We start from the raw sequence: 16,547 nt of genomic DNA, 5'->3' as shown, positions 1-16,547 counted from the left end.
ACAAACCTGCTTTCTCTATCTCGTAAACCTTCAGCTTGCCCCACATACTGTATCTTCATTCAGTCTGCTGATGGCAGTTCCTCTTCATGTTTTCCCTTAACATCCTCTCTTTGTCAAGATTTACGATCGCAGCCTTCTAGCCTTAACCAGAGGAGTCCTTAAAAATGCTGTTTGCCAGCCCATTGAGCAACAGCTCCAGGGAAGAAATGGAAGTTTGGCAACATATCTGCATGTTTACATCCTGATGGATTTATCAATGGTTGCTCTGTAAAACCCTCCAAGCAGGAAGCCAATTAACACAGCTTGGCAAAGGAGATTCATCAGTGGCGCCAATGCCTTGTAGTCTAATTATTTTTGCCTCTGGTCAGTTTCTACAAGCCCCAGTGCCAATGTAGAAACAACTTCATTGCTTCCATTTACAAATGCTGTGTTTCAAAATGCTTGAATCACTCTGCTTTTCAAATGCCCAGCATGATATTTCTTCTAGTAATTTAACTGTCTAATTAGGAATATCTTGTAATGTGCTAGTTATATAAGCATTGACAGTTTATTCACAACAAATATATATATAAGAGAGATTGAAAGAAAATTCTAAGAAGCATCCTGTGGGGTAAAATTAACATGACCTCCTGCAACTACATATGCTTCCTAAAAGGGGAAAAGAGAATTAGTGCAGATAAAGGGCATCACATGACATTGACTCATTGCACGCTGTGCATCAACCAGATGGAATTTTTATTTATATATTTTATTAGGACAGTATTGTTTCAATTACTTCAGGAATTATAGCAGATGGTCCATATTTGCTTTGAGCAGGAGTCTTTACCAGAGATGTAATACTTCTGAGATTTATTAATTGAATGATGAATTAATCTCAGTTTCACACAACCCTCTTCTGAGATTTGCTTGCATTAAAACGACAAGTGGGAGGTGTTTAATTAGGCAGGGCACTACACAATCTACATATCAAACCTGTTTGAGTCTCATGATGTTCGCCCTTGCCTTAACTTTGTTTTGTAGAAATGGCAAATTAATATGAATTTTTTAAATATGAAATCAATTTAATTATAGCATTTGATCCACAGAAATTTAAAGTGCATTTTAATCTTTTAGTGTTAGCAAAAAAAAGATTATACATTGTATACATTTTATACATACTGCATTTTCTTTATTATAATTATTATTAGTACTAGTCGTAGTAGTAGTAGTAGTAGTAGTAGTAGTAAGTAGTAATATTCATATGTACAAACCAAAATATAGTGTATGTATGCTATAGAATGGTAATTAAGGAAAATAAATAAAAAATATACATGATTCTTCAATTCTTGAAATAACATCTAACAAAGAGGTCATAATAAAAGTGACACACAAATGGCTAGTATTAATCAAAGTTATTATGAAATGTGATTTAAGCACTGGGAATGATTCCTGTTCTGTTAGACTTTAACAAACTGGCATGGAGAATGAGTGTGTAATGCTTCAGGCATTCTCTCCCATTCTCTTTCTCCCTGATATCAGTAATACTACGACTTCTTTTGTGTGACAGTGAAATGTCTGGAGTGTAACTGATGAATCTCTTAAAATGTGTGAAACCCAGTGGTGTGTGATCAAGGCCAGCAAGATTTTCTTTGCTGGCCTAAACTCTATAACTGACTTGTGTTTTAATATATTTTTGTCCATGAATATGTTTCAAATTATTCAAGGAGCAGTTTTACGTTAGAGATTCTATATATTCAGATTTTAGCTGTCACATCAAGTGTTGCCAGGGTCAAAGAAAACTTCCCTAAGCCCTTCACTATGAAGACTGTGAGCTCTCTGTAGCTTCAAATTAATGTTGTTTAAAGGCTTGTTGCCCAATCTGAGGCCCTCTAGCATGCATACAATTCACATTGGCAGTTTCAGTCCTTTGGCTGGTCAATCACACTAGTCTGAGTTCACAAACCGCATCTGTAGCAAACTGCACAAGCTAAAATATATTCATTTGGATTTAATTGCTGTTTTTATTTTTTTCATTTCAACAGAGGAGAAGAAATTGATTTGGTCGTGCATATACTTTCAAGGACGCTTACAAGGCAGACTTTTCAAGAAAAGTTGGACATCAGGGGAAAAGGTGAGCCAAAATAGTTCAAAATATATGTTAAGCTTTTTCATGATCCATTTATACTTTTGGCATCTTAAATCCCCATGAAAACGCACAGAAAAAAATGCACAAAAACCGGGGTCATTTTATGATCATATTGATGCTTTAGCTGTGGCTGCAGTAAAAGGAGACCTGTTGAATTTATTTATAATATTGATGGTTTCTATAGCTATATCATCATAATGATGGAATTAAGAGGTGGATTGAATTAGGTAGGACACCATTAAAGGCCGAGGTGTGAAATGCACAGCCTACCACTGGTGAAAACAATCTTTCAAATAATTAACATGCCGGAGTTGCTTTTTAACACAGACAACTACTAATTTTTTTGCCAGTGCTTGACTTTTTGTAGCTATCAAGATTTCCCTAAAAATTTACAAGTAAATATAAATGTGGCTCAGAGTGAATGGATAGCCACTAGAAACCCTGTCTGCTATCAGACAGCCAGTCATAAGACACATTTGATATAAAACATATTGTATTCAAATTCTAATATGAATTATTCATGTTTTTCATATGTTTAATAGAGAGCACTAAGAAGCTGGGAATTGAGTGCACAAAAGCAATATCCTTGGGCAGGAAAATATTGTGTCCAAACTGAAAGTCTGGAGATTTTAATGCAAACGATATTTTTTCACTCATTTGGGAGCCAATCAAAGTGGGTGGATTTGCAGAACGCCCCCATGTTGAGACAAATTTACAAAGGTGGTAAATTATCATTATTGTGATGACCAGATGTATTTGTGACTATTAACATCAGTATATTCTGTTTTACAGTAATATTCAGTACTACAGAATAGCACTTTTAAATCACTTTGGCTTAGGTAATTATGCAATAAATGTAATTCAATTATGCCAACGATCTTATCCAGAATACCTTACCTTTATTTTATTTATATAACCAAGCAGATAAGAGTTAAGGGCCTTGCTCAAGGGCCCCGCAGTTGTAGCTTTTACTTTATACTGTTTCTTTTTATTGTTGGAGTGCAACAGCTCCAACAATGACAAATAAAGAGGAAACAGTGTTATAACTGTTATAGAATGATGCTGATTCATGTAGATTCGTGTAGCATATTGTCACATAGGTGATTACCTTGACACACACACACACACACACACACACACACACACACACACACACACACACACACACACACACACACACATACACACACACACACACACACCCATGCTAGATTTCATTTCCTTTTGGGATTATAGTTTTTAGCCTACTTTGCTGACACATACAAAAAAAACATTTCAGCAGTAGTGACTGAGCCTGTGCAATACAGTCATGAATGTAATGAAAGTGAATAAGGTGGATTAGAATTCTTGTTTCATATGTCCTTGACTGAGAAATAAAACGTTTTTTTGACTATGCAAAACGTAAATGACACAAAAGAACATACAGCATTTCTGTAAACATAGACTCAGTGGAGCATTGCAGATGTGAGGCACTTTATTAAAAATTAGAACTTATCTTAATAAAGTATTAGATACATATAATAGGTATGCAGGTGTTTACGATTCTTAAGGTGTGTGTGTGTGTGTGTGTGTGTGTGTGTGTGTGTGTGTGTGTGTGTGTGTGTGTGTGTGTGTGTGTGTGTGATAGGTTATACCACATCATTTTTATGATGTGTTATATTGCACTGTTCAACCGTAATAGTTTCATTACCAAGATATTGATCGGAATTAGATACAAGCTCTCCTTTCTAATATAACGACTGGACACCAGAGCAGCAGGTTAGAATTGGCAGTAGATCCTTTTAGTTATTACATAAATATTTTTACATAAAAAAGCTCATTGTACTAAACATTGCTAATGGCATCACAGTACAGGTGTTTTTGTAATCTATAGTGCAGTTTGTCAGCCAAACCTCAAGTGGATTTTAAATGCATTTCTAATTAACCTACATAATTAAGGTGAAACAGTTAAACACATTAAGTTTACATTAAAATAAGTGTAAAGGAATCTGCCCCAGCTGACACAAAAATGGGGTTAGTTGATATTTCTGAACTCATTGCTTTGAGTTTTCATGACTGTGAAACAAGCCAGAAGGCAGCTGCCTTATTAATCCTCCAGTCACTCATCAGGTATTTGCTATCTTACAGCAGTTTTACAGAGCTCAGTACACAATGGAATGCTTTTAATAAACAACACCTGGCACAAAGATGGAAACGACACAGACAAATAGGAGAACTGTCAGCCAACGTGAACGTTAAATTTGGATGAGTAATGAATGCGTCAGGGCCTGAAAGTTAGCTATTGATATTGGGTGATTTTGTTTGCAACCTGTCATGATTCCTTCAGGAAAGCAGGAACTTCTTGTCCATAGTTAAAATCTTTTTTTTTTTTTTTCATAGTTTTACTAGTTGTCCTGTGCCTGTGCTGTCAAACACTTGCTGGAGTTCATTGGCAGTGATTATTCTTACCGCAGAATGCCACACTGAGCCGGCTCTGGTGACATTAATTGGAGCCATGCTAAAGCCCGGTTATAAGGATCGTGGAACCGTTAAGGATTCACACTGTGACCAACTGCCTGTGTCAAGTTTTCTCTCTTGTTGTTGTATCCTGAACTCCAATATTCTTCTTCATACTGTATATCATCATAAAGCCACTGGAACACGGGGAAGAGTTTCACGGTAAAAGATATACCGTAATTTCCAGACTATAAAGTGCACCCATATATAAGCCGCACCTGTCTATACTGAACCTATACCACTGTCTATGTCTATACCACTGAATTTGACAAAGATTTTTATTTTAAACATAAATAAGCCGCACTATAAATCTATAAGCCGCAGGTGTCTACACTGAAACTAATTAACTTTACACAGGCTTTAACGTAAGACACTGTCTGTGACAGTGTAACGGGTGAAATATGTTGCGCTTCCTTTAAGAGCATAGCGGTATTTTGGGAATAGCCTGGCGCCACATTTTTCCACTATTACTGCATGTGTGGAGCCCGAGGAATATGTCCTTATTATTTTCTGATGCTCATTTCTAAGTTTCTTTGACTAAATCGTAACGCTGTTGCCAAGAAAAATAAAAAAGCACGAGTTTTGGAAACCTGTCTGTGCTTATATGATTTCTGTTGCAACTGGAGTTAGCGAGCTCTCCATGCGCTACAACGGCTTGTATCTAAACAGTATACAAGCAGTTTCCAAACCGACTCAATGCGCTACAACGGCTTGTATCTAAACAGTAGCCTACCAAGAAAGTCATTGTTTACTGTCTTCCTCCTTCCTTTCACAACTATTTCTCTCGGGAGTTTATCTTTTGGCATCGTCGTGCGTTTAAGAAAAACTTTTTTTTCTCCCGATGCCATGCAGCTCAGAACACAGGTGAAGTGCGTTTATTTGTTTCCCTTCGCAAATATCATTGGTCTAATGTTATGGGGTTAAGTTTTTTGGCTTGAAGTTTGTAAAACCGGGAAAAACCCAGGAAAAATTCATAAATAAGCCACTTCGTTGTTTAAGCCGCTAGTTCAAAACGTGTGAAAAAAGTAGCGGCTTATAGTCCGAAAAATACGGTAATGTTTTTTTTTCTAGTTGCTAGTAAGACAAATTGGATTATTCAAAACTGCAGCATAATAAAATGCAAATGTGGCCTAAGTTTGGGGTTACTGGTACTTAATCAAGTGTAAAACATTTATTCATGCCGTTAAGGGTTATAAATTGTAAACAAATAAATTAATAGTTCTAAGCAAGCATGTCAAACAGCACCACCTTTTAGAAGATCATTATCACCTTGTGCCTGTAAACCAAGAGCAAATCCAGCATGTGAACTACTGTATGAACACCATGATTTTTTTTTTTTTTCCAGTGCATATCAAATGCCAATACCTCTGTGGAAAATGGCGAGGGTCATTTATTAAAGCTGAGTGTGACAGAGCACTGTGTGAGGTTTGGTTTGTTAGCACCTTGTTCGCCTGTCAGTTAAACAAGAACGACTGGTGTGTGCAAACGAACAATGGGGGGAAAGAAGCTGACATTTTAGTACCACCAGGCATTGACAAACTCACAGCTTTTACAGACTCAGCTATAAATTATAAATTACATCTGGCTTCAGGTGACAAATGTTTTTGTCAGTTCAATGTGTATAAGTCAAATTTAAAGTTATAATATTTAGAGAAAGCCCAATTAAATCTGAAGAGTTTGTTTCAACTACAGTAAATTTTCACTTTGGATTTTATCAATATAATTGAATCCTCATGGGTCACTACACATATGTGATTATATATTCTGCAGTGAGCAGAAAAGCATCTCAAAATGGATGTCACAAAGTGCAAAAGACCGAACTGTCAGTCAAGAACAAGAATCTAAGGTTAGGTTTACTGAAACTGGAAAGTTATTTATTGGGAAAAAAGTTATATAGTGTTGGTGAAAAGATGGGGCTCACACTAGTTCTCTAAACACACATTCCTATTTTGTCTGTTACGTGTCTTAGGATCTTTACGATGTGAGTATGTAAGGTGCACATCTCTGATTACTGTGTCTTCTTAGATAATCAGGAATAGTTTTACCTCAGGTTTTTTCCCGTGTGTATATATACTTGTCTGTTATCTGCATTAAACTAAAGAAGAACATATGCACCATTCTGTGTGCTGTGTGATTCTTCCCTGATCAGAAAAAACACCATGGGCATCGTGGGTCGCATGAGAAAACTCTCCAAGAATAATTTTTTGTTTGTGCATGATAAAAATCATGTAGTGTAATGGTTTCTGCTTTATCATGGTCAAATGCCTGGTCTTGCATTTGATTTCAAATACATGAATCTTTGGATTAACCTGCCAATTCAGTGTGGTGTTGATTGCATAATGGTGTGGGGAATTATTCCTTAGGTATCCTTTGACTATAAGTCAAGCAGTGTTTGACTACCACATACTATCTGAATACTTTTGCTGACAATGTACTGTGTGGCCTTTTTGCCAGCATTTACCTATCACAATTATAACAAATATTACAAAACACCTGGTGGTCTAGTGGTTAAGATGCAGCGCTCTCACCGCTGCGACCCGGGTTCGATCCCCGGTCAGGGAACCATCCCCAGCCACTCTTAGTGCCGGTCCCAAGCCCGGATAAATTGGGGAGGGTTGCGTTAGGAAGGGCATCCAGCGTAAAACATGTGCCAAATCAAACGTGCGGAGGATCCGCTGTGGCGACCCCTAACGGGAGAAGCCGAAAGTCTTCCAAACTGAACAAAAAGGTCAACGTACTCAAATGGCATCTCCATGCACCAGACCTGAGTCCATTAAAATATATTAAATTTCCCATTAAAAATTAAGGGAATTCTGGCTATGTTCGATTTATTGCATATGGTTTAACAAAACGGAATTATGGGTAATTTTACAGTAGGTATCCAGTCAATATAACATATGGTTTATATATTTAATGGTTGCATACAGCAAAAAAGAGAAAACAGTTTTCATTTACAGTTCTTAATAGGTATGGGAAAGGTGATTTTGTGTGCCACTGAATTCTCATTTTGGAGCTCTGTACTTGATTACACTTTGTGGTTTGGGCAGGCATGTTCCTGAACACCCTCAGTCTGACAAAGCTGGTGTCAGAATTCCAGAGTACACTGGGAAGGCATATTCTAGTGAGGGCCAAATATATCCAGTGTAAATTTTTGTCAGGCCTGAAGTAGTAAGAGAGAGAGAGAGAGAGAGAGAGAGAGAGAGAGAGAGAGAGGGAGAATGAATGAGATTTAGATCATCCACCATCTGCCAGCAAATTCCAAAAATGTTAGTACTATTATTAATAAGAGGAAGAAAATGTACCTTGAGCCTTCACCTCTGTAAGCTGTGAAATAGTTGTCTTGATAGCTTATAGTTTGCCTATGGCCAGAGACAAGATCCACAGCTATGGCATATAAGCAGGCTGAATGCCTAGCTACAGGAAGCATTTCATGGCTTTAAACATACAGTAGAAATCTGTGATGTTTGTGCTGATTTTGGCATTTACGCACCTATTACTACACACCTCAAAAATGTAATTACAATGAATGGACATTCAGTGCCACCCAGATAAGGAGGGGTTCCATTTTAAGTCTGGTTCCTCTCAAGGTTTCTTCCTCATACCATCTTAGAGAGTTTTTTCCTTGACACAACCGCCAGAGATAAACAATTACAAAGAAGTAACTTATAGGCAATATTATTTTATAACTTTTATAACTTACACATTATTTTATATAACCTTACTACCACTCTATCTGTGTAAAGTTGTTTTGAGACAATGTCCATTTTAAAAGAGCTCTACAAATAAAATTGTAATTCATTTAAATTGAATTGAATTGGATGAACGCCTAATGTAAGATGCAAACATATTTGCTTCACCACTGAAATGTGCATCACTCAAAAAGGTTTTTTATTAGAATTGGTCTAATAACTGCTAATACGGTATGTATGAACGTAAATTAATTATTTTACTGGTGTAATATTATATTTTGCATTTCATTACATACATCAACATACAAAGCTTTAACTGTTTTTTTTTTTTATCAGGTCTGTAATGATTAATTATTTATTTAAATTTTAAAAGGTACTGAAACCCTTTAAAAATAAAATAAAATGTCTTTTATTTTATTTTTGATGGGGAAAAAAAATTATTTAGTCAAAAAAGAATAAATCATTCCAAAAAAAAAAACTCATTACAGGAAACCAGATGTCACTTTGTTTTTTGTTTTCTCTGAAAATGGCTGCATTTAAAAGAGTAACAGAGGTTTCAAGGTGTAGAATTATCCAATTCTATTCATTTGCTTTTAATAACATTTTTGTATTTTGATTAACTTTTAAGTAAGTAAAAAGGATGTTCTTGTTCTTCATCATCTTCATGAGATTTGTGCTGATTAAGCCACAAAAAGTCAAGTAGTGATGTAGAGTAAAGAGTCCAGTTCATGATCAGTGTTCCAGTTCATCCCAAAGGTGTTTAATAGGGTTGAGGGTCAGACTTCTATAGCAGGTCACTCAAGCTATTCCACTTCAACCTATGTATGAAGTTCAATATTCATGAATTCACTTTTGTGCACAGGCATTGTTGTGCCTGTGCACAACGGAGTTGTGACCGTTTGGGAAGAACCACATATGACTGGAAAACTCTGGTCTGGAAAAAAGGTTTGTTTGTTCATAAAGTGTATGTTCCAGCATGACAATGTCCAAAAGGTCGATGAAGAAACCATTTGCCAAGTACGAAATGTAAGATTTTGAGTGGCCTTTACAGAGCCTTTACAGCAAAGGGAGAATAATACAAGAATTGTCCACGAGCCTTAAAGATCAGTCTTCTGAGTCTCAAAAAGAGATCTTTATTTTGTCTAGGTGTTGTTGTTTTGAGGATGTCTGGATGGCACAACAAAAGTTATAGGACATATAAAGGGTGGTAGATAGAAAAGATGTTTCAAAGTGAGATTCAAACAAACACACAAATATAATAAGAGTTTCCATGTTTGTTTGTTTGTTTATTTGTTTCAATAAGTTAAAGATAAAGAGAATTTCTAGTAGACTAGAACAGGTGCAGCATTTGTAGTGTAATATTAGTGGAAGACTTCAAGAAAAAGAAGTCCAATGCTGCAAATAATACTGAAATATCTAAGGCAATTTGTCTGTGCGGATTTGTGTGTGAGCTTATCAAATTGAAACAAATTCAAACCTTTGTGTTTGATGTGTAGTCAACAATCCATTGAGCAGAACTAAAATCATTTCAGTTGCTATGTTCTGCAGGTAGCAGAGTATTAATAGGTAAAGTGGTTGCAATTCTTCAGTACTTCCTTTGCTGGCTGTCAATCCCCTGGGGCCAGAAATTTTATTTAATGAACACAGTTACACCAAAATGGTAATAAAAGAAGTGAATCAGAAGGGAAAAAAACACATTGGAGCTTCTTTTAATCTGCTCACTTTCATAAATCTGATCATAATAGTGCTGAGGCAAACTGTAGAAAACGTGATTCATTGTCTGAAAGCTGAGTTTAAAAGTATGAATTTAACGATATCTATTCAAGACGACAGTTGATGTATTTCAGCAGAAAGAAGAAATGTATAATATATTTAACTATATTTAACATGACAATTGTCCAACTGCACAGATACAATGATAGTGTAATGATTGTGGAGATTCTGGAAAGAAATTTCTCTAATAAAGGGCTTTTTATTTCACAGACCTTTTTATGCAAAGCCCTGATAAAGTGTAAATTAATATTAGTAATAATAATAATAATAATATCACATAAAATCCAAAAATAAAATTTGAAAAAAATATTACCTCAGATGAGCTATTAGCCACTGATTACAGTGTTTCAGTCAGAGTTTGTGTATTGTGTCCAGTGCAGGTAATGCATAGATAATGCAATGAGGTATTGATAAAAAGATGGATAAGAGCACCAGTTTTGAAAAGTATATGTAACTGTAAATTTCCAAAAGAAAAACAAAAGTGGGGACGGATTTTCCATTCAGATGTTTTAACTTTAGATGAGACTCGACAGAAATCCTAAGTGCGTAATCAAATATATTTTGACTACACTGTAGTCAATATAGGATTTCTTCCGTATTTTCTTCTCTTTCTTTGGTGAACCCAACTGAAGGACTCCTGCTGACACCATTCACTGTCTATTTCTAATGACTAATGATCTTTTTTTGATAGCCTTTTCTTCCATCCTTCCACACACATTGTTTCATTTGCTGTCTAGACAGGACAATCTAAAGCTATTCCACACAGTTTTGCACATATAAGCACTAAATGCTTTCACAAAGACCAGCTGTAGACAGGTCAGCTACAGCTGCATGCCAAGCAAAGTTGAAAACGAACAGTTTTTCAGCGTTTAAACATTTTATGTTACAGCCTTATTCCAAAATGAATTAAATTCATTATTTTCCTCAAAGTTCTATAAACAATATGAAAGAAATTTGTAAACTGGTCCGTACTATAAATAGTATAGTAAATTGATTAATTAATTGATTAATTAATTAATTCATTAATTAATTAATTAATTAATTAATTAATTGTCATGACACTCAAAATCGAGCTCAGGTGCATCCTGTTTCTACTGATCATCCTTAAGATGTTTCTACAACTTGACTGGAGTCCACCTGTGGTAAATTCAGTTGATTTGACATGATTTTAAAAGGCACATACCTGTCTATATACGGAAAGTCCCACAGTTAACAGTGCATGTCAGAGGACAAACCAATCAATGAAGTCCAAGGAATTGTCTGTAGACCTCAGAGACAGAATTGTATAGAGGCACAGATCTGGGGATGGGTACAGAAAAAATCCCAATGAGCACAGATGCCTCCATCATTTGTAAATGAAAGAAGTTTGGAACCACCAGGACTCTTGCTAGAGTAGAGGAGAAAGTCCTTAGTCAGGGAGGTGATCAATAACACTATAGTCACTCTTAAAAAACGTCAGCATTTCTCTGTGGAGAGAGGAGAACCTTCAAGAAGAACAACCATCTCTGCAGCACTACACCAATCAGTTCTGTATGGAATAGTGGCCAGACGGAAGCTACTTCTAAGTAAAAGGCATGACTGGAGTTCACCAAAGGGCAACTGTAGGAATGCCAAGCGTCATGTATGGAGGAAACCAGGCACCGATCATCACATGGCCAATACCATCTCTGCAGTAAAGCATAGTGGTGGCAGCATCATGCTGTGGGGTTATTTTTTGCGTCAGTATCTGGGAGACTAGTCAGGATCGAGGAAAATGCATGTACAGAGACATCCTTGATAAAAACCTGCTCCAGAGCTCTCTGGATCTCAGACTGGGTGACAGTTTATTTTCCAACAGGACACGACCCTAAGCACTCAGCCAAGATAACAAAGGAGTGGCTATGGGACAACTCTGTGAATGTCCTAGAGTGGTCCAGCCAGAGCGCAGACTTAAACCCGATTGAACATCTCTGGAGAGATCTGAAAATGGCTGTGCACCAATGCTTCCCATCCAACCTGATGGAGCCAAGGAGTTTCTGCAAAGAAGAATAGGAGAAATTGCCCAAAAATAGGTGTGCATGATAGCATCATACTCAAAAAGACTTGAGGCTATAATTTGTGCCAAAAGTGCTTCAACAAATTGAGCAAAGGCTATGAATACATATGTACATGTGGTTTTTTTTTTTTATTATTATTTATATATATTTATATATATATATATATATATATATATATATATATATATATATATATATATATATATATATATATATATATATATTTTTTTTTTTTTTTTTTTTTTTTTTTTTATTATTTGCAAAGATTTCAAACACACTTCTTTCACATCGTCATTAAGGGGTATTGTTTGTGAATACTTTTCAGATATATATACAGTGAGGAAAATAAGTATTTGAACACCCTACTATTTTGCAAGTTCTCCCACTTAGAAATCATGGAGGGGTCTGAAATTGTCATCGTAGGTGCATGTCCACTGTGAGAGACATAATCTAAAAAAAAAAAATCCAGAAATCACAATATATGATTTTTAAACTATTTATTTGTATGATACAGCTGCAAATAAGTATTTGAACACCTGAGAAAGTCAATGTTAATATTTGGTACAGTAGCCTTTGCAATTACAGAGGTCAAACGTCTCCTGTAGTTTTTCACCAGGTTTGCACACACTGCAGGAGGGATTTTGGCCCACTCCCCCACACAGATCTTCTCTAGATCAGTTAGGTTTCTGGCCTGTCGCTGAGAAACACGGAGTTTGAGCTCCCTCCAAAGATTCTCTATTGGGTTTAGGTCTGGAGACTTGCTAGGCTGCGCCAGACCCTTGATATGCTTCTTACAGAGCCACTCCTTGGTTATCTTGGCTGTGTGCTTCAGGTCATTGTCATGTTGGAAGACCCAGCTTCGACCCATCTTCAATGCTCTAACTGAGGGAAGGAGGTTGTTCCCCAAAATCTCACAATACATGGCCCCGGTCATCCTCTCCTTAATACAGTGCAGTCGCCCTGTCCCATGTGCAGAAAAACACCCCCAAAGAATGATGCTACCACCCCCATGCTTCACAGTAGGGATGGTGTTCTTGGGTGGTACTCATCATTCTTCTTCCTCCAAACACGTTTAGTGAAATTATGACCCGAAAGTTCTATTTTGGTCTCATCTGACCACATGACTTTCTCCCATGACTCCTCTGGATCATCCAAATGGTCATTGGCAAACTTAAGACGTGCCTGGACATGTGCTGGTTTAAGCAGGAGAACCTTCCGTGCCATGCATGATTTCAAACCATGACGTCTTAGTGTATTACCAACAGTAACCTTGGAAACGGTGGTCCCAGCTCTTTTCAGGTCATTGACCAGCTCCTCCCGTGTAGTTCTGGCTGATTTCTCACCTTCCTTAGGATAATTGAGACCCCACGAGGTGAGATCTTGCATGGAGCCCCAGTCCGAGGGAGATTGACAGTCATGTTTAGCTTCTTCCATTTTCTAATGATTGCTCCAACAGTGGACCTTTTTTCACCAAGCTGCTTGCCAATTTCCCCGTAGCCCTTTCCAGCCTTGTGGAGGTGTACAATTTTGTCTCTAGTGTCTTTGGACAGCTCTTTGGTCTTGGCCATGTTAGTAGTTGGATTCTTACTGATTGTATGGGGTGGACAGGTGTCTTTATGCAGCTAACGACCTCAAACAGGTGCATCTAATTTAGGATAATAAATGTAGTGGAGGTGGACATTTTAAAGGCAGACTAACAGGTCTTTGAGGGTCAGAATTCTAGCTGATAGACAGGTGTTCAAATACTTATTTGCAGCTGTATCATACAAATAAATGGTTTAAAAATCATATATTGTGATTTCTGAATTTTTTTTTTTTTTAGATTATGTCTCTCACAGTGGACATGCACCTACGATGACGATTTCAGACCCCTCCATGATTTCTAAGTGGGAGAACTTGCAAAATAGCAGGGTGTTCAAATACTTATTTTCCTCATTATATATATATATATATATATATATATATATATATATATATATATATATATATATATATATATATATATATATATAGAGAGAGAGAGAGAGAGAGAGAGAGAGAGAGAGAGAGAGAGAGAAAGAGAGAGAATAAACATGGCAGTAAAAGACTATTAGCAATTATATCTTGTTTAGCAGAGCGTGAGGGTCATGGGTCAGAAAGATGCAGAGAGAACATGGCAGTTTAGTCAATCCTAATTTCTGTACCGTCATTAAACATTAAGGACATGAACAGAGTTTACATCTAAATCAGTGTAACTAATATTATAATGGATTATAATTTTAATTACATTTAGCATTTTCTCTCACATTTTCATTTTCCTGTCCACAAAAAATCCATCCTTTTCACTATACTGAATTTCTTTTTAAACATGTGGAAATAAATGTATTATTTAAATCCCACCTTAAAATCTAAGATGAAAGATACATTAAGAGGTTGACAGATTAAGAGGTTGACACACACACACACACACACACACACACACACACACACACACACACACACACACACACACACACACACACACCACTCTTGCTCACTACTTAAAGGAAATTCATTCGTAGAACCATTGCAATTTATAAGCACTTTTTATATTACTCTCCATTTATACCAAGCCTGTGTCCTCTATGATGTTGTCTCCTGTAAGGCTGACTTTTTTGCTTACTTGAACATTGATATTTGGATTACGTCGGCTGTCTAGACAGGGCAATCTGAAGCTATTTTACATAGTTTTCATAAAGACCAGCTGTAGACAGGTCAGATACAGCTGCATTTCATACAAAGTTGAAAGCTAACAGTTGTCCAGCATTTAAATCAATTTAGACTTTGGTACACACACATATATATGCAGCATTACAAATGAAAGAGAGAAAGAGAGAAACTCCAGAGGGCCAGGCTTTAGAGGCTGCCACACTCCTAGTAAAGTGAACTCCTGGAGTGAGACCAGAGGACTCATAAGAGGATGAGACAGCATCTACAATCCACTAGCTGAGGGTCTGCTTATTTGCATGGAGCCCCTTTTAATAGGGACCGTGGCAGACAAACAGCTGCTCCAACTTCCTCCACAGTTTCATTCTGTGGACGTATGTGTCCAATGTGCTGGTTAAGTTGCTTATGGTCAGGGGCCTGAAAGGGAGGAGGATAGAATGCCTGCAGCATGACGGGTAATAGAGGAACCGAGGGCACCTTAGGAACATACCCTGGTCTGGGGTACAGAAAGGCACTGGCCATGCCTAGGGTAAACTCAATGGGAGACAGGGCCACGGAAGGGGGTTTCCCTTGGGCCCACAGGAGGATCTGACATGATCTGATCTTCTCTCACTCTCTTGACGGCTGTGAGGATAGACTCGATCTGCAGTAGACAGTTGTATAACGCATAACGGTCGAATCCCACACTACACCTACATAAGTGGTTCTCTGTACTGGAGAAAGCACACTTGGCACTAGTTTTAACCCCAGTTCCTTCATGTGGGCGAGAATGACATCTTGATGCCGGACCACCAAAAGTTTAGATTGAGCTAGTATTAACCAAACGTCAATATAGCTCAGAATGCAGATGCCCCAGAGTCTCAGCAGTTCAACTGACGTAGCTCTAGAATGAGACGCAACCACTCATCCTTCTTGGGCACTATGAAATACCGGCTGTAGAACCCGGACTCTCTGTCTCGTAGAGGGACCACCTCGATGGCCTCCTTCCTTTAGAGAGAGTGTAAAGTGGGACAAACCCCATTAAGCGGGGGGACCAAGACTCAAACTGAATTGAGTAGCCTTTCTCTACAGTGCGCAGTACCCACTGAGACACGTCTGGCAGGCGTTTCCTGGTTGCCAGATAGTCTCTTAAGGGATCCAGTCTCTTGAGACTGGTATGTCTAGAGCCACTGGAGCGGTGCCCTGCAGCTGTTCTATGGACCTCCTGAGAGGTGGTGAGCCCCCAATCCGGTATGGTACCGGGCAGAGTTTGAGGAAGACACATGCTGGAGATGGCTGTACCCTAAAGCTCCATACATGGCAGGGTTAACAGACCGACCTCCTGAGGACACAGAGGAGGAACAGGCACTAAGGTGCATACACTGCTTCTGCTTCTCGTCTTCTCGACAGCACAAGTTACCATCTCCAAAAACTCTTCGTATAGGACTGGCTGTGAGGGAGTATCAGCGGGTTTCCTGGCATCCATTACCTCCCCCTCCTCGTAGGAAGAGAGGTGGCCAGATCCACGCTCTGCCAGATCCACCTGCAAACCCCACAACGTGAATTGCTGCTTCACCTCAGTGAAAACCGCAAGAGCACCCTTCTCGAAGAGTCTCAACGATACTACTTGAGTTCTCTGGCAGACACAAACACACACAGAATGCGTCCTAAACAAACAGACGCTAGCGCCAGCTCCACCGCATGTGCGTTTACAACAACTTCCAGTTGTGACATCACGCCCTACCGTTGGACAGATTGCACGCG

This window comes from Silurus aristotelis (assembly GCF_946808225.1).
Source record: "Silurus aristotelis genome assembly, chromosome: 6".
Classification (NCBI taxonomy): domain Eukaryota; kingdom Metazoa; phylum Chordata; class Actinopteri; order Siluriformes; family Siluridae; genus Silurus; species Silurus aristotelis.
Note: the sequence above shows the minus strand (reverse complement) of the source record.